Raw genomic sequence first — 17,914 nt, 5'->3', positions numbered from 1 at the left:
TTACGCTTAATGAAAAGACAACTCATAGCTTTTACTGTCTTTTTCAAGTTAAAGAGTATTTTAGACCACTTATTATAAAAGTTGCATCTTAGCACCAAAAGGAGCTTTAATCATGCTTATTATGAAGACCAATAGCTGCTGTGGAAAAGTACTGAAAAAGTCAAAGCCCTCAATTCAGAAGACCAGAGATGGAGGCCCTTATCTCAAATTATGAAGACTTTCTCCCTAAACCTACCTTGGCCATGAAGAAACCAAAAAGCAAAAGCAAAAGTAAAAGTGTGGTATCTAGTTTTTAATGGAGAAGGGCAAATCTATAAAAGGCAAAAGTAGGGGTATATAAGCAAAAAGCAAGGGAGAGAGAACCCATCCATTGTCTTAAGATCCAAACTATTTGGTTTGTTTAATTTCTTGTCATGTTTTTCAATTCATGTTTTTACTTTCTTGTTGTTTTATTTTATTTCAATCAACCATGTTTACTTGTTCTTTGTTTTAATCTTCAATCTTGTTACTTGTTCTTTGTTTCAATCTTCAATCTTGTTTGCTTACTTTTATTTCAATGTTTTAATCAATCTTCCCCTTCATGTTTTCAATTCATTTCAATACAACAATCAAAGCTTTCAAGTTTTCATTAGCTTAGAACCATTCTAATCCTACAAGAGTCTACCCTTCTTCTTCACATCTCCCTTGCTCAAACTCTAAACAATTTAGGATGAACGTCAACTTCTAATCTAAACTCTTTTGAAGTATATAAACCACTACTAGAACTTCAAATGGCGCCACCATCATGGATTGAAGGAGTGAGAGTGATTGGTTGAGAATCTAAGAAGGGAGCATCATTCTCATCTCTCTATTTCTATTTTTTTTCAATTTTTTGTTATTTTATTTTATTGTTTCTCTGTAGTGAGATACCTTTTTACAAATTAGGTTGCGGGACAACGAAGCTGGAAAGGAGCTGAAGACACACACAAAAACCGACGACCATTTACCGACGCTGGCGGGCAACAGCCCAAGCACCTCCAGAGAAGGGTGTCTAGTTTTGTTGCAGTCTAGTTGATTTGTGACGAACAATTGTACTCCGATCCTGGATTTTGTAATAGAGTAGGAGAAAATAGTGGAACTTGTTTGTAATAGTTAGTGATAAAATGAAAAAAAAATGGTTTTTGATTAATTTCTTATGATAAACATGAGTTAAACTTGGTTTAAGTTTTATACTTACCAAAGGATTAGAGTTTTAATTGCCTTGGAAAGTTCAAGTGTGTGAGGCAAGTTGTGGATCATAGCTCACACACTATGGATCAGCTTGGTAATCAACACTCTAAGTCCAATTGACTCTAGTTAATCTAGGCAATTAATCTAAAACTAGTTAATTAGATTAGTATAATCTTAGTTTATTTTTAAGTTTAAGCCCTTAAAAGCAAAGTTGTATAAATTGTCATAAACCCAATTTGTGGGCTTTTTAAGTAAGCATTTATTGTAATTTAAAACAGGGTGAAGCTCGAAAAGTTGGACCTGATTCTCACATCATGCGCCAACCGACGTTGTCTTCTCCTTAAGCAGCATGTAAGCACGGCTTGAGAGGTAAATTCTAAACCTCCTCGAAGCCCAAGTAAGAGGATACTTGTGTGTTCAAGGATGCTTACGTGATTATTTGAAATTTACTTTCCACACTGCAATTTACATTCGCGCATAAGGCTAAACCCGAGCCATAACAACCATTGGGAAGTCATTACCCAATGTAAGTAAATTAGACGTTGCTTGATTCTTGAAAGCCCTAGACCAAAAAAATTAATTAAAATCAATCAAATAGAGCCCAAAGTAGTCACGCTCCTCCAGAAAAGGACAAAAATATAGCCACGAGGATTTAGAGTAATCAGTTACTAGATTCCAGTAGACCAACTACCTTCCTCACTCCCCTCCCCCAGATTTATCGTGAGTGAGATTCTTGGTATCACACCACTTGGTGAAGTGACTGCCTACTCTTCTGAGACATATAGTAGAGCCATCCTAGTCTCATAGAGACATAACATTTTGGTTAATTATGTGTTTAATAATCATGAATTAATTATATTTTTGTGTTTCTACAGGTTTTCACGACGAACGTAAAAATGAGGATAAAGTCAGTATTTAAGCACAGAATAGTGTGTATACATGAAGTATTATGATTTAGCCCACGTGAAGCTCAATAAAGCCCGACTAAAGCCCGGCTATTCAGACAGGATAGTTCCAGGTTAGAACAGGATCAACATACCAAAAAACATCAAACTTCTGAAGTCGATATCTTCGGAACCTGGACTACAAATCTGGCAAGTGAACCATTAGAATGATTAGTGCAACAAGCTCTATCTAATGCCAGATTTTGCATAAATCAACTTTCAGACCCGCCACTGGATAGGATGCAGGCCCACTATACAGGCCCACAGAATTTGGTGATCAAACTCACACGTCAAGCTTCATTATTGATTAAGCAAAAGTCAAGTTACATTAAAACTATGAAAGACTTTTGTGTGCACAAAGTCTTGATTAGTTGGATAGTAAAAATCTTAATTAGGTGTGCCAAAAGTCTTGGTTAGGTGTAATCAAAAGTTTTGATCAAAATTAAATGGTATGGTTGATATTCACGTGGGTGGAAATGAAGCAATCTCTTGCTTTAAAAGGGAGTCTTCATTGGCAAGACACAACTTTTGACTCCTTAGTTAGTTTTAGTTTCATTTTGCTCATGAGTTAGAAAGTTTACATTTTCTAGTTCTAAGTTTGTAGTTAACCTTTGTAATAGTTTTCACAAAGCAATCTAATAAAAATACTTTCTTATAAAATTAGGATTTTCCTTGTTATTCTCTTTTATCGCTATCCATTTAAATTATATTTTCATAGATTCTAAGGATCATGAGCTAAAACCCTCCCTGGTGGAGGGTTAATGACGTTCATGTGAAGATCAAACTCTGGTTGAGGAGACCTAGATCATTGCTTAGGACTTAGGTTGTATTTAACATCCTGTCACAAAATGACAGTGATCATCCAAAATTGGAGTCTGGAGCTCTAGATAAGGTCGCATGTGCGACCCAGGTGACACTGGGGCTTGTCGCGCGCGACCCTATGGTGCATCTAGGTTCTGAAATTTGAGCGGTTGGTGTAGAATAGAACCTGTAGGGATTGAAAAGGTATTTCAGTGATGAAATATCAGTTCAATCTCTCATGCTAGCAAGATGGGCTTAGAGATAAGTTCGTGTTGTTAGGGATCGATGTCTTAACTTGTTTTAGGTTTATCTATGAACCTAAAATAGGTTAGAGACAACATGATTTAGACTTCTTAATTAAGGAACTAGTTTAACATGAGTCGAATTAACTCTCCACCCTTCTTTCTCTCTATCTCCTTCGTATTAAGTAAATCGGGTTTTTTGTAAGTTTTAGCAATTTGAATTCCAAGCAAACATCGTAAATTAGTTAAAATAGCCACCAATAAAGCCTTCTCACGAGTTCCATAGTATAGTAATTCCAGTGAAGAAACTCAAAAGTTCTAGACTTTAGGAGTGGAACGAAACTCTTGCTTGAAGTGTTTTGCAACGTGCACGTGAGTAAGGTATTTGAATTGATCGTATTTGAGCATGTGTACAATTCAAACAACGTATACACATGAAAGTCTGAACATGCATAATATAGTCTAAAGACCAAAGATGAGGTTCTCAGTGTATTCAAGATTTTTCATAACATGGTGGAAAGAGAGACAGGGAAGCCTTTGAAGTGTATTCGTTCAGATAATGGGGGAGAGTACATTGGGCCGTTTGAAGAATATTATTGCAAGAGTCTTGAGATTTGTCATGAGCATACAGTACCATTGTAGAGAGGATGAGATGCACATTGTCTCACTCTAAGTTACCAAATAGTTACTGGGTAAAAGCAATGCGCATAACCGTACATGTGATCAACTTATTGCCTTCAAAGCCTCTAAATAGTGATTATTGATAGGAAATTTAACTAACCTAAATTAACAGGCTAATTAAATCCGACTTTATAATAATAATACTCGCAAACGCACAAGGTCTATTGTAGTAGGTGTGCAAATACAAGGTCGATCCCACAGAGACTGCGTGTTGGGGGCAATTGAGTGATAGAATAATACCTAACCTAATCCGACACTATTATGTTATGAAGTTTTGAATTATAAATACTAAAACTATCTAATTTAACTATGAAAGCAATAAAACTTAATTTAAACTATTAATGGAGAGATTACTAAGGTATTCGAATCCACCCTAGACTGTTGTAAGTTATCAAAGTCAAATCAGTTTAAAGTTCTCTTTTAATTACGAGTAGCACGAGGAAAATGTAACCCTAGCTTTCTTGAAGATGTGAACGTTGAGCTCTTATATAAATCTATATATTGGTTTGATTGAATTTCGGCAAACGAAAATATAAATCCCTAGAAAAAGTTGTCTTCTTACATCACAACTTCTCACAGACTTAATTAAACCATAAAAATGGTGCCTTGATAAGAACAGAATATTAATCATATCCAACTATTAACTAGTCAAGTCATGACATGACATGCAAGATATAATTAATGAAGTTATTCTACTAATATTAATGAAATCAACCAATTATTATGATATAAAATAAAGTCAGAGAACACCAACTAAACAGATCAAAACCTACGCAAGTCTAGGGCTTGATCATCTAAGCCCTAGCTTATAACTTATCTAGACATGGAAAACAATATAGTGAACATAAAAGAAAAAGAACCCATAAGGCAAAACCGAAATTTTGTTGTGAAGACTTCCCTTCTTGTTCCACTTAGTCTATCCTAATGCAATGATTGCACTCCATAGCTTTGCCTCCAAAGATATAACTTGTTTCGGCTTGTTGGGGCTCTTCTCCTGTTCTCTTCTTTCTTCTCTCTTTTCTCTTTAGTGTGTTTCTTCTGTTATGAAGAGGCTCCCTCATCTTTGGTTTTGCTTGGTATATATAGCCTTTGTTTAGGGCGTGCAAGTCTTAGGATTCACTTTGGAAAGGTTTCCCTTAGTGTTTGATTCCTTTTAGAACTATCCAAATCGAATTCTAAGTGGTGACCCTTGAACCTTGAAGGGTTTTGGAAAAACACTATAATTTCGCAAAAATTTAGAAGAGGATTTCACTTCTTCAAATAGGCTTATTAGAGGGCGTGCACACTCGGACCTCTTGACAACAACACTTCCAACTTTCATAGTAGCTTTAGAATACCTCATACATGCTATTTCCAGTCTTGTTTTGTGTATTCTCTCTGGAGTCAAGCTGTGAGGATCTTACAACCCGTAAAGTCCTTAGTCTCAACCCATTTTGCCGTATTCGAGTTGATTCCTATAAAACCAATGAAACAGACTAATCTAAGGAACTTATATTAATTAACTAGCCAATATAACATAAATGTGGGTGATAAGTGAAGAAGCCTAGATGTGAAAACAGGGTGTTTAACACACTAAAATTATTCTAATCAATATATAATAATACTTTCAATATCATTATTATAATTTGAGTAGTCATGTTCGATCCACTCTTGCTTGCACATACTTAAAACGAATCTAGACTAAACAAACGATCCACTAATGAGAGAGTAATATGATATGAAAACATTAAATCTAAATGCTAAAACAGTAAATTAAATTGATGAGAGAAGGATATAGAGAAGGTTAATCCACCACGCAATTCGATTGGCTATTAGTTAGTCATCGAATCACTTGTTGATCCCTAGTGAATACCAAGTCATCTTTGATCATGGTTTCACTAGCATGAGAGTTGAGCTCCACCACAAATCTCTTTGATGGTGGCTCTAAACTCTACTTCAACTCTTATGACTTTTATCTCTAAACGATCATAAGAATTGAATTTGAAACGCTATTCTAATGACTAATCATCCTCACGTGGCTTCATGAACCCCCTCTAATAGAGGTTTAGCCTTGTATCATCGGATTGAAACTAACTAAATTAATAATAGAAGACATAATGTAAAAGACAAGAATTTAATTGAAGAACTAAAGCTTTTTATTGATATGTTCTAATAGAGGCTACAATTATAAAACTAATTCTAACCCTAAACTAAACTAAAACTAAACTAAACTAATTAGAGACTAAGGGGAGGAAGGAGAGTAATATTTAGCCTTAATCATCTTTATATAGGAGAGGATTAAGGTTACATTTTCGTGCATAGGCCTGAAAGGGGGACTTTAGGCCTCTAATGTGAGCCCAAAGTCCATTAGGTTAAGTCTAAAGAAGCCACAACTGCTAGAAATTACTTCAGTACTCTTTTAGTCCACTTTTACAACTCTGATTGGGGCAAGGACAGATCCATTGGAAAGCTTATTCCGAGCCGGTCGTTTTGACATAAAGTATTCCCAATTACGAGGTCTCAGTCCAAAGATATGCTCTTTTGAAATTTTGATGGTTTTTTGTCCTTTTTTTACCCAAATTGACTTTGACTTTCCATCTTTGACTTGGCTTGAAAAGGTTTTTTCTTCTTGATTCTTGGGATTTAAACGTAGAACTCTTCTAGCAATCATCTTAACTCGTTTTCTATGCAAAATGGCATCTTTAATCACATAAACAACTTCAAGACCTGAAATACATAAAAACATGTAAACAATACTAACTCTTATTTATTATAAATATAATTGGCCTAAATGTAATACTATTAAGGGGTTTAAACTACACTTTTTGGTGCTTATCAGTGGGCATAATTGTGTAGCATTTATGTGCTTATCAAATACCCCCAAACTTACATTTTGCTAGTCATCGAGCAAACTAACTCTAAACTAATAACAAAAACAAAAATCCTAACTCACTTTCGTAGGAATCACAGTTACACTTAGCATGTGTAACAAGCTTTTAAACCCCTAGGCTACTCCTAGTGGACGAGTTTAGTCTCGTGAAAGATTTTAGATAAGATACTCACAAATTTCATCTATACTATAGCGACTAAGAAATAAAAGTAATGTTTTCTTAATTTATCTCAGATATCCATACATCTCACTAGCAACGAATAAAGAATAATAATTTTAAAACCTAAGTTAATATATGCATAATAATCAAATCATCTAAAAATAAACATACATGCAATGAACTATATATACTATAAAATGCAATGGCGGGTCTGTTTATGAAACTTTTAGAATAACGTCCTTAGGTATGTTCTCACATGCAAGGAATGTGTCATGACACAAAACACTCTGATTTTTCCACTCAAGTTTCACTCACTCCAATGTGCAGTGGGCACACTTTTCCTCTCAATCTCAATGACATTAAAGGGAGCCGAGGTCAATTAAACATAACTACCACTTACTATCACACCAATCTATTCCTAATTGAGCTAGAGGTACATCCTTATTAGGTGTTATGTAAGGCTTAGGTGATGGTTTAAGAATAAATTGAATGGATAAACAAAATAGACAAGTCTGAGAAAATAGGGTCTTCTAATTACATTACTAGAGACAACCTTTGTTTTTGCTTTTGCTTCTACATTTTTATTCCATATTTAGCCCCTTTGTTTTGGCTTTTGACTCCTTTTGAGTATATTTTTGGAGTTCTAACTTTGATTTTCTTATTTTGGAAACTTTATTTTCTTTTCTATTTCTTTTGAAGCAACTGATTAATATTTGTTTATGCACATGTTTTTCTCTTTTCTTTTTCTTCACTTCATCCTATTTCTCAAACATATCAAATGGGTAGGCTATTTTTATTCTTTTATTTTTCTTTTATATAGGTAAGAAAATTTTGGTTTATGAAAAGGCTAATAAAAGGCTCAGTAGGGCGATTAGCGGAAAAAAATATTATTTAGGTTGGAATTTCTAGCTATATCGATCCAATGATGGCCTAAATTCTCGCTTAAGATATAGTGTAGTGATCAAACAAGTGAAGGTGTGATTTCTCTACTCGGATTTGACTTCTCCCTTGTGTCATCACTAAGATATTAACTCATATGAGGCTTTTAGGCTAGATTCTCACAGGATATGTAAAATTAAGCACTCTAACCTAGGTCTCAGAAAAGTACTGCTAAGTACAATCATGATGTTCATGCAAGACATTTATGAAAAGATGCAATGACTATTACATATATATTAACCTAAGTTTCTAATAACTACTCTTAATTCTAATGCTAAAGTGAGACTTCTAGACTATTATCATCACAGAACAGGAAACAATATCACTATCCCTAAGTGCATAGTATAAATAATTATTATTTTTTGCTAAACAAAGCATTTTGGTCCTACCCCTAAACTTATCTTAGACATTGTCCTCAATGTTGACATATATGCTCAAATAAAAAAGATAACAACATAGACAAGTAAAGATAAAGGAAAGAGGTTACCAATATCTCCATGAATGAAAAATAAAGCTTGAGTCACCTGTAGAAATTAGTACATTACCAAAGATATAAGAGTAACAATATATATAAGGAACCAAATTACTACAACAACTCAAATGTGTCACGTATCCCATTCCATAGAGTTATACGTCTCCAAAAAGGCGGAGAAAAGGTGCTAGAGTGGAGTGCACAATAGACTCAATAAAAACAAAAACATGGGTTGCCTCCTATAAGCGTTACAGTTAACATCTCTAGCAAACGAATGCTTCACACACCCAATTCATGGATTAGCATTACCATATGAATGCATGCAATATCACCAAATATATAATTAAATATTCCAATCTTAAGCAAAAGATCATATGAAGTTCAATCTAAACACTACCACACCCAAACTTATGCAAAACAACACTTAACCATACCATGTATCACCTAATAAGATATGCAAATGCAATGAACTGTAGGCTAACATGTGACAATGCTCTTAACAAATTGTAATGATGCCATCAGATTTTCGCAAAGCAGACAACACTTTCAAATCATCTTTTCTCACCCCAAACGGCATGGACCTTAGGTGGAAAGTGTCTAGGTTGTTGTTGTTTATATTTCACTCCAATTTTCTTACCATGAATCCTAGGAAAATTATAATCACATCTCATAGACCTATTAGTTATACTAAATATAACATCTTTAGCATGGGCATGAGATGGAGCACGTGTTTGTGAACTTGGTTCAAAAATGATAACGGGTGGTCATGACTAGTAGATTTACGCCAAACTTGAAAATTGTTTTTCCTAACATGACAATGATACTTAATATGACCTACACCTCCACAATAATAGCAAACAATTGGTTTTCTAGTGCGGTCAACATAGGAGGTGGAAGGAATATTAGCTAGCATATGCCATTAGTTTAAATAAGATGGAACTGACGTAGAACACATAGCAAGATTATCACAAGCACTTGGACACTCTTCAATACTCATAGTTTTAATATCTTTTTGAGTTTCCTTAATTATGACAATCTCAAGTTTCAAAGAATTATGCTTATGCATGAGAGATTCATTCTCTACCTTCAACTTATTAGCAAACACATAGTCTCATTAGCGTGAGAACTCAAAACAGTATTTTCAATTTCAAAAGTGATTATCCTATTAGACAACTTGTCATTTTTCTCAAGTAATTTTTTATTTTTCCTTAAAAGTGCAAGATACATCTCATGAAAATTATCATTTGAATCACTCAACAAACTATCATTGCTATTATTTAGACTAAGAGTACAATTAGTAGAAAGACGATCATTAGAAATGGGACATGAAGAAATAACATTAAGAGGGTCTCTAAAAGAAAAGTCCTGAGATATAGGATTCACTACCTCTCTCAGTTCTTCATCATCACTATCACTAAAGTGGTTTGGACGAACATATAAATACGCAGCAGAATCAGACCAAAAACCATTATCAGCGTGTCATCACTATTACTTAAGAGTTGATTATTAGTCTCAACCAAATTAAGCTCACATATATTTTCTGACTCCCCAAGTTTGCTGTTTATATTAAAGACATTAGGCTCTAACTAGTTTTGGAGTTTTCTCTCATTATTTTCCTCAATAAGGTTGACTAACAGATTGACACGAGTTTCAAGTAGTTGGGTTGCCTCATAGGTCGTAGCTAGTGCCTCTCTCTTGACCTCTTGCATTTTCAATGAACTTTGCATGTTCAATGTATTTTGCTCCATTTGAGCAAGAGAGTGTGCTAAAGAAGATGAAAGTGTAGAAGGATTGTATGCATTACAACCCCACATGTTCATCATATTCAATTCATTTTTTTTAAGACTCTAAATATGACAATCCACACAAACAATATCAAACAAGTATATCAAGTCCAATTTAAAAATAATATGTTTAATATTGTTGCTCCTAAGCTTAAATAACACAATTCCCAGTTCTTGTGCAAAAGCACTGTCACTCGATCCACGTGTCAAAGGGCTTCCTATTGAGAGAGCTTTACTTGTCCTAATGCAAAATGCCTAGGGCTGGTCAAGGTGAATTATCCAATTCTAAATGCAAATAAATAAATAAATAACAGTTAAGCAAAACACACGACACAAACTAATTCAATCTCATAAGTCATAAGTGTACCTCCCTTTTTCACTGTGTCCTGTAGCATTGGAACACTATTCAGATAAATTTATGGGTCTCACGAAGTGACTGGAAGTAGCCTGCAAAAATTCAGATGCCTCAGTACATAAGTCATAGGGCATGCTAGCTCAAAAAACACAGCTATAAAGGGTGTGCACGCTCTCTACTTAATTTGTAGGGAAACAATAGGAGGGGCGTGTGCACTCTCTACAAGGCAAAATTAGGAAACAAGAGGAGGGGTGTGTGCGCTTTTCAGACACTTTCTCACAAATGTTAGGAACTTGTTTATGAAGTCGTATGCTTAAACTTAATACAGGCACTAATTAACAAAACTACGATTGAACTAAAACGAAAAAAAATAACGAATTACGAAAAATAAGATTTTAAAACTCAATTGTATCACTGCAATCCCTGACAGCGGCGCCAAAAACTTGATAGGAAATTTAACTAACCTAAATTAACAGGCTAATTAAATCTTACTTTATAATAATAATACTCGCAAGCGCACAAGGGGTATTGTAGTAGGTATCCAAATATGTGGTCGATCCCACAGAGAATGCGTGTTGGGACCCATTAAGTGATAAAATAATACTTAACCTAATCCGACACTATTATGTTATGAAGTTTTGAACTATAAATACTAAAACTATTTAATTTAACTATGAAAGTAATAAAACTTAATTTAAACTATTGATGAATAGATTACTAAGGCATTCGAATCCACCCTAGACTATTATAAGTTATCGAAGTCAAATCAGTTTAAAGTTTTCTTTTAATTACGAGTAACACGAGAAAAAAGTAACCCTAACTTTCTCGAAGATATGAACGTTGAGCTCTTATATAAATCTATATATTGGTTTGATTGAATTTTGGCAAACGAAAATATAAATCCCTAGCAAAAGTTGTCTTCTTACAGCACTGCTTCTCACAAACTTAATTAAACGATAAAAACAGTGCCTAAATAAGAACAAAATATTAATCAAACTATTAACTAGTCAAGTCATGACATAACATGCAAGATATAATTAATGAAGGTATTCTACTAATATCAATGAAATCAACCAATTATTATGATATAAAATAAAGTTAGAGAACAATGAACCAACAAAACAGATCAAAACCTACACAAGTCTAGGGCTTCATCTAAGCCCTAGATTGTAACTTAGCTAGACATGGAAAACATTATAGTGAACATAAAAGAAAAAGAACCCATAAGGCAAAACCGAAATTCTCCTGTGAAGACTTCCCTTCTTGTCCACTTAGTTTATCCCAATGTAATGATTGCATTCCAGAGCTTCGCCTCCAAAGATATTTATGCTTGTTGAGGTTCCTCTCCTGTTCTTTTTTTTCTTCTCTCTCAGCCTCTCTCCTTTCTTATCACTTTTCTCTATATTTAGTGTGTTTCTTGTGTTCTGGAGAGGTTCCCTCATCTTTGGTTTTGCTTAGTATGTATAACCTTTGTTTAGGGCGTGCAAGTCTTGGGATCCACTTTGGAAATGTTTCCATCAGTATTTGAATCCTTTTAGAACTGTCCAAATCAAGTTCTGAGCGATGAGCACGAACTACGAAGGGTTATGAAAAAAACACTGTAATTCTGCAAATTTAGAAGAGGGTGCGAGCGCCCCTTCAAATAGGCTTATTATAGGGTGCGCGCGCTCGGACCTCTTGACAACAACACTTAGCTTCAAACTTTCACAATAGCTTTAGAATACCTCATACATGCTATTTCCAATCATGTTTTGTGTATTCTCTTTGGAGTCAAGCCGTGAGGATCTTATAACCCCGTAAAGTCCCCAATCTCAACTCGTTTCGTTGTATTTGCATTGATTCCTGTAAAACCAATGGAACAAACTAATCAAAGAAACTTATATTAATTAACTAGTCAATATAATGTAAATATGGGCATAATTGTGTAGCATTTATGTGCTTATGAATTATCCAGAGAGAGTATGGTCAGGCAAATATGTTGATTATGGATATTTGAGGGTATTTGGGTGTAGAGCATTTATTCATATTTCTAAGGATGAGATATCAAAGCTTGATGACAAAGCCAAGTAGTGTATTTTTCTGGGTTATGGGGATGAGAAGTTTGGTTACAAACTTTATGATCCATTTAGCAAGAAGGTAATCTGAAGTCGAGATGTTGTGTCCTTGGAAGACCAAACAATATCAGACTTTGAGAATGGTGAGAAGCTAGAAGATTTCGTTAATGATTTTGCTGACTCAGAACCAGAAGTTCCTACTGTGGAACGACATGCAAAAGGCATTGAGAATGCAGAAATCCATGGGTTTGAGGCTCATGATGATGATCTTATTGCTCATAATGGGATTGAACCTATTGAGATAGAAGATGCAGAAGAAGTGCATGAACCACCACCTGAGCAAGCAAAAGTGCATCCTCTTGAGCCACAAGAAGATGAGGTGAGGAGATCCGAGAGAGAAAAATAAGCTTCAACCAGGTACCCACCACACATGTATGTTTTACTATCTAATAGTGGAGAACCTATGTACTATCAAGATGCTCTTGAAGGTACAGACAAAGAGAAGTGGTTGAAAGCCATGCAAGATGAGATGGGTTATTTACATAAGAATCACACTTATGACTTAGTTGAGAAACTTAAAGGAAGAAAAGTTCTCAAGAATAAGTGGATCTTCAAAGTCAAACATGAAAAGAATGATCCACATCCAAGGCACAAAACACGCCTTGTTATGAAGGGATTCGATCAAAGGAAAGGTATTGACTTTGATGAAATATTCTCTCCTATAGTTAAGATAACTTCTATCAGGGTGGTATTGGGTTTGGCCACAAGTATGAACCTAGAGGTTGAGCAACTTGATGTCAAGACAGCTTTTCTTCATGGTGATCTTGAGGAATATGTCTACATAGACCAGCCATAGGGTTTTGAGGTCAGAGGCAAGGAGCATTTGGTATGCAAAATAAGAAAAATTTGTATGATTTGAAGTACGCACCGAGACAGTGGTACATGAAGTTTGAGTCTTTATGGTGAAGCAAAGCTACACGAAGTCTGCATCTGATCACTGTGTGTTTGTTCAAAAGTTTCCAAATGGAGATTTCATAGTGCTCTTGTTGTATGTGGATGATATGTTGATAGTTGGCCAAAATATCAACAAGATATCTAAGTTGAAGAAAGACTTGAGTAAGTCCTTTGAGATAAAGAATTTGGGTCAAGCAAAGCAAATGATTGGTATACGGATCACTCGTGACAAAAAGAGTGGAAAGTTGTTGCTTTCTCAAGAAAGCTATATTGAGAAGGTGTTGAACAGATTCAAAATGGATCAAGTGAAGCCAGTCAGGTGTCCGCTTGGTGGCTAATTCTGCATGACCAAAGATATGTGTCTGAAAGGTGAGCATGAGAAGAAAGAAATGCAAAAGGTTCCTTATGCATCTGCAGTAGGCAGTTTGATGAATGCAATGGTGTGTACAAGACCGGATATTGCTTTCGCCATTAGTGTTGTAAGCCGATTTCTATCAAATTTGGGCAAAGAGCATTAGGAAGGTGTTAATTGGGTATTGAGATATCTCAAGGGCACTTCCAAGGTGTGTTTGTGTTTTGGTGGGAGTAAAACCTTACCTGAAGACTACACAAATGCAGACATGGCAAGTGATGTTGACTCGATGAAGTCCACTTCCGGTTATCTGTTTACTTTTGTAGGGCGAGAGCAGTTTCTTGGCAATCTAAGTTGCAAAAATATGTTGTCTTCTCCACTACAGAAGCCGGGTATATTGCAGCCACTGAGTGTTGAAAAGAGATGCTATGGATGAAAAGGTTCTTCAATGAACTAAGGTTAAAGCAGAAACAGTTTGTAGTTCTTTGTGATAGTCAGAGCGCCATCCATTTGAGCAAGAATCCGTGTTTTCATTCTAGAACCAAGCACATACATATGTGTTATCATTGGATTAGAGAAGTTCTCGAAGAGAAGCAATTGTGCATTGAAAAGATCCATGCCAACAAGAATAGGTCAAATATGATGACCAAAGTTTTGCTGAAAGGCAAGTTTGATGTTTGTTGTGCTACAGCCATAATGGTAGCACACTCCTCATCCTGTTGATTCGGGAATGTGTGGAGTACCATCCTCATGGTTTTGGGAGGGGGTGATTGTTGGGGTCCCTCACCATTGAGTTAGACAGCTTGATGGCATGGTTTGTGAGGAGTGATGGACGACCCCACGACACCGTTTCACAAGAAGTGTGAGCGACTTGGCCGTGCCATTTGAATTTGATGCTATTGGAATGAAGTTTGAACGATCTGCGCACATTGTTTGCGAAGAAGCTTGAACAACCCGACTGCGTCGTTCGAAGTTAATGCTCCTAGAATTGAGTCTCCACGGTCTGCACACACTGTTTGGAGTAGTATTAGCCCGACCTCACCATGTCGTTCGAGACTTGATATTTCGACATTGGCATGACGTTTAGAACCAAAATTTTGCAGACGCGCCAAAATTTTAGATTACTATAAAACCAAAGTTAGGTCTTGAGTAAGGTAAGTCTTTGAGAGAAACCAATTTTAAGAGCAGCCAAAATTGAGAGAAAACCCTTGCAAAGAGATAAAGCTTGTAATGAGAGAACTTAGTGAAAAGAGATCTAGTAAGTTTGGAGAGACTTGAGAGGAGTGATTGTAGTCTTCCTTCTCACACTTATAAAAGGATTTGCTCTTATGGAAGTAGACATCATTAGCCGAACCACATTACATCTTGTGTCTCATTGTAGTAAGTTATTTTACATTGTTATTGTGTGTTTGTGATAATTAATTCTATAGTTTAGGTTGTGGTTGTTGGTTGTAGTGAAAGCTTAGATTTTTCATTGGAGTAGTGTAGAGTGTCCAAGTTCAAGCTAAAAGTTGGAGTCTGCTAGAGGATTATATACGACAACCAAACACATAATTTTAAGTAGGAAATGAATTCTGATGATTTAAAAATGTTTGCCAAATACACATTTTGTAAGTTGGAATTGAATTCTATTCTAATGGATTCAATTTCAATGGTTTCCAACTCCATTCTATTTTTTATTATTCTATTCTTGATTAGTTTCCAGTTTCCAGTTTTAGTTGCCAAACACACTCTAAATCTTTCTTTATTTCTATCCTACCATAGGATCTTGTCTAGGATTAGGACCAACCAAATACAAATTGGTAATTGGTATCACGCTCATTTGGAAAAATATGGTAAATCCGATCCCAGCGAGCAGACCAATGATAGTGTTTACAGTCGCTCGTACTATTGGAGCCAATAATTGTTGAAGCATCGAATATGTCGTAAGATTTACGTAGTGTACGACCTTTCCCATCCCTCCACACCATCAAACAAAAGAAAAGTGTTGTTCGCCAAAAATTAATGTTGAACTTCCATTGGAATTTGTAGATGTTGGTTATTTTGGGACTACAACCTGATGATTTGTTGAATAGGGAATGGCTGCACTCTTCTTGGGATAAGAGTTGCCTACGTATTAAGTTTCTCGGGATAAACTTGAATCAAGCCTTACATAGTTCATTGATAAGAGCCCAAAACTGTAGTTTTAACTCTGTAACAGTCATACTTTTAGACCAATTATGTGAGTAATAATTAAGAGTTAATACTGATTACGTGTTTTTATGCATTTCAGGCTTCAAAGTCCATTATGTGCAGAAATGTGCCACTTTAGCGAGATAAAGGAGCAAAGGTCGGTTGCTAAGGAGTTCTGTGATTAAAGACCAAGATTCAAGAAGACAAAGCCTTTCTAAAGCCCGGTCAAAAGCTGAAAAGTCAACGCGGGCAGAAACAGCACACAAAGTCAGCAGAACTTCCGAAGGCCGTATCTTTGGACTCAGACCTTGGAATTAGGCCTACCTTATGTCAAAATGACCGGCTTGGAAAGAGCTTTCCAATGGTATAAGACTTGACCCAATCAGAGGAGCAAAAGTAGACGAAAAGTCTGTTGAAGCCAACTGCAGCTGAAGAGGCCTTTTTGGACTGAAAGAATTGGGTTTTGGGCCTGATTCTCTGACCCAAAACATGAATCCAAGCCCATGCACGATTTTTGGATCTGAAAGTACAAAAACAAGAGCTTGACTCTTTGTTAATGGTATATAGTTAGACCTAGATTAGTTAGCCTCCATTAATTAGTTTTAGAATTTCAATTAGTTAATTAATTAGTTTTTTCATATCTTATTTTAGATCTAGTTTCATGTTTAATTAATTACTTTAGAACAAAGTAGGTTATTAATTTAGTATTTGAATCATTGTTTTATTATTCATAGATTAATAAAATAGTGTTCTTGGTAATCTAGTTTCATTTTCCAATTACTTATTTAGTTCAATTCTTAGATTACTTATTTGTCATTATTAGTTAAATTCAATTTTTGCATGAGTAGTTCGAATTGAGTTTAAACAAGTAAAGTTTCAATCTTTATATCATGTCATGTTCGAATTCTATTGGGAATGATAGCGTGATGATTCTCGGCTAAACCTCCATTAGAGGGGGTTGAGAAGCCTTGATGAAAGCTTGATTCCGATTATCGTAGAGTCGTCGTAATTTCCTTTCCACTCTAGAAATGATTAGTTCACCATGAGAATGGGTGTAATCGTTAACATGCTAGTTATGAATTGGTAGAAATGCCATGTGTAATTAGGGATTAGGAGTAACTAGATTGTTCTGCGAAGCAGTTCAATTCGGATTACGACGATTCATCGTTAGTAGGATTAAGTCGAGTTAAGGTGGAATCAATCCCCCTCTAACTCCTTATCATAGAATCGACGTAGCATTCCCATAGTTGTTCAAAATAGTTGACTAGTTGCATCTTGTGGGTAGTTGCATCGTAGTCTAGTTGCCATTTCGTAAATCTCTCATTAGACTTTAGTTTAGATTATTTATACATAGAAAACATTTCCATGCGGAAGGACTAGGAATGGAACGAATCATCTACTCCACTATATCTCATAGGATTGAGAGTAGAAATCTTTGATAAATCATAGGCACGTAATTAAGTATTTAGTTTACTTACGTTTTGAGTTTTATCGTTCATTTCGTAGTTAAACTTTACATTTTTATGTTTTATCAAATGGCGCCGCTGCCATCTTAGTTTCACTTTCGCATTGTTTTCATAGTATAACTCCTTTTCTTAAAGTCCCATTTCACCCACCCACCCTTGTTCGATTCTAACTGTGGTTGTCTTTTTCAGCATTAAACTTCCTCGGAAAAAAAAAAATAATAATTTGCACGGAGTGCCACTCGCGCCCAAAAGGAGCGCACTCGCTCAAGTTATCGGGAAGAAGCGACCGGCGACCAAACACCGTATAACTTAACTTACACCGACCAGCGACCAAAGTGAGCGCACCCGCGCCTTGAACTGAATTTTGCCGGATTTCCACAGGTTTGATTCGAACTTTGATTTTTCAAGTTTTTCAGTGTTCTAACTAGTTATATACACTGAACACGCGTAAACAAGACGT

Source organism: Coptis chinensis, chromosome 3 (assembly GCF_015680905.1).
Source record: "Coptis chinensis isolate HL-2020 chromosome 3, ASM1568090v1, whole genome shotgun sequence".
Lineage (NCBI taxonomy): Eukaryota > Viridiplantae > Streptophyta > Magnoliopsida > Ranunculales > Ranunculaceae > Coptis > Coptis chinensis.
Note: the sequence above shows the minus strand (reverse complement) of the source record.